At 30.3% G+C, this 7,378-nt stretch overlaps 1 long non-coding RNA gene across 1 annotated transcript; it reads right to left on the reverse strand.

Annotated features, from left to right (window-relative positions):
• Positions 1-1,229: 1,229 nt before the first annotated feature.
• LOC143546974 (uncharacterized) lies at positions 1,230-3,485 on the reverse strand. Its single transcript, XR_013137686.1, has 3 exons — positions 2,434-3,485; positions 2,294-2,349; positions 1,230-1,467 (listed from the first exon to the last, which is right to left on the reverse strand). It is a non-coding gene; the product is annotated as an uncharacterized LOC143546974 (long non-coding RNA).
• Positions 3,486-7,378: the final 3,893 nt, after the last annotated feature.

Genomic DNA, 7,378 nt, shown 5'->3' on the forward strand with positions numbered 1-7,378 from the left:
AATCTTCCATAATTTGTAATTTATTTATTGTCCCAACTTGATATAGCTAATTTCATGGATTGTTTATTGTCCCAACTTATATATCAAAATTGAAGATTCAATGGAGATCTTCACTATTTCGTTTTTCCAGTGACATGATTCAATTTTTCCGGTTGTAAATCATAACATCAATTTTACATTTTTTCACATGATTCAAATCTTCCATAATTTGTAATTTATTTATTGTCCCAACTTGATATAGCTAATTTCATGGATTGAGGATTGTTTGATAAGATGTCTTTTATTTTTATTTAATATTGATGTATATTTCTGTTAGTATTCATGTATTTATTTATTTTTCACAATTTATGTAATTCAATTAATTATTATATAATCCGTAAATGAAATTTAGTTGATTATTCTATAAGACATTAAATCATCTACAGTAAGATAATCAATCTTATATTATTGTTGGTCAAAGTTCAATTAAATCATCAATGTCAACACAATTTAAAACATTATTATACTTTCCAATATTATCTTACTTTCCATTTTTAGAGTTATATAGATTTAATATGGCATTTTAGAAACCGATTTTCCCCATTCAAATGTCATATACATACACACACACACACATATATATATATACTCGTTTTGTCAGTTTATTAATCCTCTCGTGATTTATTATATTGTCTTTTTGTTTGTTTTATTATTCGTATAAGATGTTACAATGCGATACTCATTTTTGTTTGTTGAAAACAAGCCATCTAAAAAGGGCATGTTGGCTATTTGGAGTCAAACTAAAATATTTATCTAAAATATTTTGATCACAAAGTTTAGAGGGGTTACAACTTTAGCTGCTGTTTATCACAAAGTGAGTAGATCAAATTTTTTATGATCAATGATTTCAAACTAATCATCAAGGGCATTTCAGACAATTTCAAAATTCTCAGACAACATGCTTTGACTGCAGCCTTTTGACTTATAAAGTCAAAAGGCATGTACACACCAATAGATATGAATACACTCAATTGGTATACACACAGACGCTCGCGTGCCACATACATATAATGCATATATATGCACAGTTTGACCAGCATATTGGTATACACACTCATTGTGTTCACCATAAAGTATTCTATCTATAGGTGGTAACATAAAATATATGCATATATATCTTAACATAAAATACTACTCTACTTTATCTGACACTTACTGCAGTTTTGCCCAGCACAAAAGTATTCTAGAAATAAGCCTCATTGCGTTCACCATGTGTGTTCAATGTTCTTGAACCTTGAGTTTAACTGCATAAAAAACTAATAATATTTATATGTTTTAAAAGAAAAGATTGTCAAAAATCAATATATATAACCATAAATTAGAAATACCTTAGGCCTGAATACACACAGAATTGAGTGCAAGCTCATCAAATTCGGTATTGTTTTCCCCTTTACAGCCCAAGATCGAATATTTCACCGCCGAAAAAATCTATAAGAACGTGTCATAGTTCAAGTTTTAGCATCGGTTTTATGTTTATTGGCACGGTTTCAAGCTTTTTGAACAGGGATTTAAACAAGCCAAACCAAAATAGAGCTCAACTCGTTTAGCTTATAAGAGCCTTTGCTCAGCGTGTTTCTAAAGCTCAAGCTCAACTCATTAGGTAGTTTTTCAAGCTAGAGCTCGGTCTCGTTTGACTAACGAGAGCTCGAGCTCTAGTTCTAAAGCTCAAGCTTAGCTCGTTGTATATTTTCAAGCTTGAATTTGGCTCGTTTCACGCACTATTTCAAAACCAAATCAAAACAAATAATTTGGTTTTTGCTAAAGTACAAAACAAAACCGCCATTTTGGTTTTTTCTGTTTTTTTTCGTTCAGTTTTCTCAGTTTCGCGCACATCCCTAATATTAATACTTTATATTTAAACTAAAGTACTTTAAAATTTAAAATATCATCAAAACTTATGGTCCAGTGCAGTTTTACATGACCGGCCATAATGGGTTTTGTCAATTCAGAAAGCTTACAAAAACAACCCGTTTGCGTTTTAATTTCACGTAAAATAATTTTAAAATATTCTGGATTTTCCCTTTTGAAGCACTTAACTCAAAACCAACCTTTTAAAATATTCCGGAATTACCCTTTTGATCCAACATTGACTCGAACGAAAGTTCAATATTGACCCAAAACTCGTATTTATCCTTAAAAAACGTACTTTTTCAATATTTTTAACTCTCAAAGGGTCAATCTATAAAACTTAATTAACTATTAAAATTGTTACTTTATTGATCTCAAATTGTGTGCACAGGCAAGACAAACATACCTGTTATAAAGGTTAGATCTTCTCGTACGGAGATGGCTCGATTAAATTAACGGTTCCTAAGAATTTGGCAAAAATAAAAGCAAGAAAATATTCATAAATTAATAATAATAATAATAATAATAATAATAGAAAGTGTATACCATCAGGAAGCTCTGTATCTAAAAACCCGCTCGTTTCAACAGTCCAACACCCCTTTGGTACATCCCCCACCTCTAGTTACATGTACAAAAAAAACCTTGGATATTAGTTTCTAATTGACACAATTGATAATACAAACAAAAGTAATCCAAAAATTATAATAAAGACCTACCATGAGGGGCGGGGCTAGGGGTGTTTACACTTTGTAAGCAAATTAAAAATACTTTTATTATGAAACCTCAGCATGCAGACCGCTACAGTAGCTGCTGCACAACCACTAAATGGCCTCTCGGACCACCAGCCTTGAGCCGGTCTGGGCAGTTCCAAAGAGCAATTCAGGTGGCTAATTGAATGAAACATAAATGAACTGAGTATCAAGCTTGATAAGTAGACCCCAGGATCATTTATGAACAAAGCTTATTTTTAGGCTCGATCTGACAATTACAAGCTGACCCGCGCCAGAGTAGGCCCGGTGACAATTTTCAACGCAAGACCATGCTTAACCGACCATTCCAATCACATTTTACAAGCGTTCGGAGCCATGTGACTACTAATCTCCCTTTCACATTTGTCTGTTAACATAAATAAACATTTTTTATTCTAAAATCTCATATAATTCAGTAAGCCTCATTAAACACTATTACAAAAGTGATCAAAGGTGAGTAAATATAATCTACCTTAACGTATAAACCCCTTTGATTTCATAATGACAATTTGGTCAGATTTGACTAAAAAGTCAACCATCTTAAAAAATTTCCAAGCCGAACCGATTTGGCCAAAGTTGATCAAACTGATTCAATTTATAACATGAATCGGTTTGGACGTATAAAGATTTTTAAAACATCATATTTTAGCTTTTGATTTTGCCATTATTCTTTAACTGTCTGTCTTACTTCAAAAGTTTAAAAATTGAACATTTTTTATATATGATCGATGGCCGATTTTTTTATTTGACTACTGACAAGAATTACGTAATGCTACAATTAAATATTATGCAAAACATGGAATTTAAAAAAGAAATTTATTAACCTCTCACCATTAACACGCAACAACACAAACCACATATGTACCTGAAGGTGCAGTTTCATCCTCATCATTTTGGACCTAAACAACAATATCATTAGAAAAGCATGTACTTTATTTACAAATACTTGACAGCAACAAAAAGTTTAAATATTTATAAAAAGATTGTTAACTACTTAAATGACATTTGTAGAAATCATATAAGTTTCAAAGTCTAAAGGCTCACATGATCTAAGGATTTTACATACAAGACAAAACATATTCACTTTTAAAAAAACAAATAGTACATATAGGCTTGTACACAAACACAAACATGTTTGTGTTCCTTCGTTTGTATAACTTTAACCGAACAAACGATAGAAAATGAAAAATTAAACGAACATGATTTTTTTGTAATTAGGGTTTGGTCAATATACAAAAGTTGTTACCGTTTATGAGAAGGGTATAATGGTAAAATCTCTGGTCCTCGTTTTAATTACGGACCGAAGCTTCTTAAACCATTTTAACAAACCTCAATTTAGTTCGGGTAACAACTAACAATGGGCCATTTAATAAAAAGGTCGATTTTGTAACGTGTCAAAACGTGTTCGGTCAAGACGGCTTCAGATCAAAACGGGCAACTTTTAAAATAGGTCAATTTGTTTACGGGTCAGAATGTGTTCGGTTAAGACTGTTTCATGTCAAAACGGGCCACTTTTCAATAAAGGTCAATTTAGTTCAGGTCAAAACAGAATTGGGTCAGACCGGGCCATTTTTAACAAAAGGTCATGTGGTTCGTGTCAGACAGTACCATTTTTTTAAAAAAATGGTCGATTTGTTTGGGAAAGAACAGGTTTTGACCAAAATAAGTACTAATCGAAACGGGCCGAATAAAATACATAATTAATGAAACTTCCATGAATTGGATCCTGATTTGTGTTTGCGAACAACTAATCTTAATTAATAATAAGTTAATGAATCTGAATCTTTACCTGTCACAGAGGGCTATATTGGGGAAGAAAGCTACCGATAGTTTTCCCATATACTTCACAAGTGGAAAAGTGAATGAGCCGCTTGTTATTCTCCGAACAATATTTGACCTGACAGACGAAGATGACACTAACGATCTATAAAACGTCATAGAATACTTCATATAATCAAACATAAAAAACAGTATAATAGTTTATAATACATAAAAACGTCAAATTAAAGCTATAAAAACGTAAAACGTACCACAGGGAGCGCATCGACTGTAAATTGTGTCAAGAGGACGAGTATTGTAATCCGCCGGTATGCAGATCGCAGCTAGATTAACAGTCTAAACATAAACAGATAAAATAAATCAAATACTATACTAATAGTGAACAATCATAAACATGAACAGAAAACAAAATAAATCAAATGCTAGATTAACACAGTCTAAACACGAACAAAAAACAAAATAAATCAAATGCTACAATAATAGTTAAAACTCTAAACATAAACAGAAATTAAAATAATTAAAAGCTAGATTAACAATCTAAACACTAACAGTTAACTAAACAAATCAGATGATAGATTAACAGTCTAAACACTTGTCAGAAAACAAAATAAATCAAATGCTAGATTAACAGTCTAAACATGAACAAAAAACACAATAGGCCAAATGCTGGATTAACAGCCGAAACACAAATTTTTACTTTTAAGTCAAACAGACTGATTATCTGTTTAAACACTAATACAAATTGCCAGAAGCTTTCATAAAAGAACACCTAATATGAAAGTCAAGCTTGTTTTTCAAAACAGATAAAAGAACACCAAAATTGACATAGTTTAAAGACTTTCAAAAAATGTTAATACCTGTAATACAACTATAAATTGCAACAGACATGAACAAAGAGTGGTGTCACTTTTGGCACATATCGTTCTTTAATGCAATTTTGAAAAGTCAAATGTTCACCTGAAGTCAAATTGTAATGCTTGTAATAGAACATTGGTGAAAAACTGAGCTTTTCATGGTGAGAAATAATGTGATTCTTTAGCTTGTATTCGTGATCAAATCTAGGATAGTGATAGATATGATAATTTTCTTGAGAATGAGTTTTCATGTGTGACCGTAAATTGAAATCCAATGAGAATGCCTGCATTATTGACATACAGGAATCATAGATTATAAGATTAGTTAAATTTAAGCATTTTTGCATTCCTAATATTAGATATAGTAATATAAACTTAAAGATACAGTAATATAGCATGCTGCTAGAGAGTATGGAGTGAAAGTTATCAGTTATCACCTTACCACAACCTTCATGAGGACAAACAAAATCTCTCGCGCACGTATGAATAAGAAAATGCCTCTTTAACTTGGAGCTATCCAGAAATTTCTACAAGATAAGCAAATGAATTTTGATGGTATCTTAAACACCTAAATTTCAACAGACATGACATGTAGTCGTCTTTGTTTAGCAGAGCCACTGCCGATTAACACCTATATCCACCGCTACAATTGAACACCTGAGCCGCCGCTACCGTAGAGTTAGGGTTTAGAGAGAAGATGGAACGGAGTGCTGATGTGGTTCCAACCGATAATCGATTGGCCTAAAGAAAATAGGAGAAATAGATGAAACTTTTAGATAATTTCTTCTGCATATCCATTTCATAAACGAAAATCCCATATATAGGGTTACAAGGCAATTCACCACTACTAATTATGGAGATCATGAAACCCCACTTTCTGGAACCAAAATGTAAATTGGAAATAGTCAAAATATGAAAGCATCATCTCTGCCGATGTGAACATCTCCACTACTAACATGGTTTTTTAGCAGTTTGATGTGAGAGAGGGGCAATTAGGGTTCGAGAAGAAACAGCAAAGCAATAAGCATTTGATGTGGTATTTTGAAATTTGAATTTCCATCTGAATTTCCTTAGACCTCCCGCTCATTTATCAGTTTTAAAGCTTTGATGGGTTAATAAGACTTGCATTTTTAACATCTCCATTTTCTCTCTCTTATCTCTATTATATATAGTAATATATATATATAAACAAATATTAAAATTCAATTCTCACAATTTATTTGAAATTTACAAAAATATGTTATAGAATTTTACTTTCACCATTTGTTAAAAAACCGAATTTGAATACATTAACTATTTGACCATTTTTTTTAAATAGGTTTAAATAATATTTACATATTTAAACATAATTCTCATTTCTAATTTGACTAATTTTTTTCAACCCTTTTTAATTTTTTGAATACCATCCATAATTATAAACTCATAATTATTTAATATTCATGCCTTAAATAAAAAAAAATAGCTTCTTCTAAATACTTCAAGTTATCATAAATTTAATGTCAATTTCAACTAAATCCCTTAAGTGAATAGCAAAAAATATTAATTTAAACCATTTAAAAATTCAAATTCTTGACCATATTTTCATAAACCGAATTTTAAAAGGTTAACCATTTGACTGAATTTGACTGTTTTTTTAATATGATTTAACTCTAATTTTGGTAAATTTGAACATTATTATAGTTTTAATAATAATAATAATTTATTCTCATTTCTATTTATATGAATTTTTACAAAAAAAAAGTTGAATAATTTATGCTATATAATTAATACATTTGTTCTCATTGTTCTCATTAATTTATATATTGATGTAAAGTTATATGTATCTAAACGATTTTCAAATTCGAATTCTCAACATTTATATGAAGTTTACAAAAATATGTTATACAATTGGACTTTGACTATATTTTAAAAAACCGAATTTGAATAAATTAATCATTTGACTCAGTTTGACTATTTGTATTAATATAATTTCACTCAAATTTTGGTAAATTTGGACATTATTATAATTTTATTAATTTATTCTCATTTCTATTTATATTGTCTATTTATAAAGGTTTGTGACCGATTTCACTCAATCTTATAATGTTTATTTATTATTTCCAAAACAGT

The sequence above is a fragment of the Bidens hawaiensis genome, unplaced genomic scaffold, assembly GCF_021521415.1.
Source record: "Bidens hawaiensis isolate Kalapana, Puna unplaced genomic scaffold, B.hawaiensis_p1.1 tig00014534_1, whole genome shotgun sequence".
Taxonomy (NCBI): Eukaryota; Viridiplantae; Streptophyta; class Magnoliopsida; order Asterales; family Asteraceae; genus Bidens; species Bidens hawaiensis.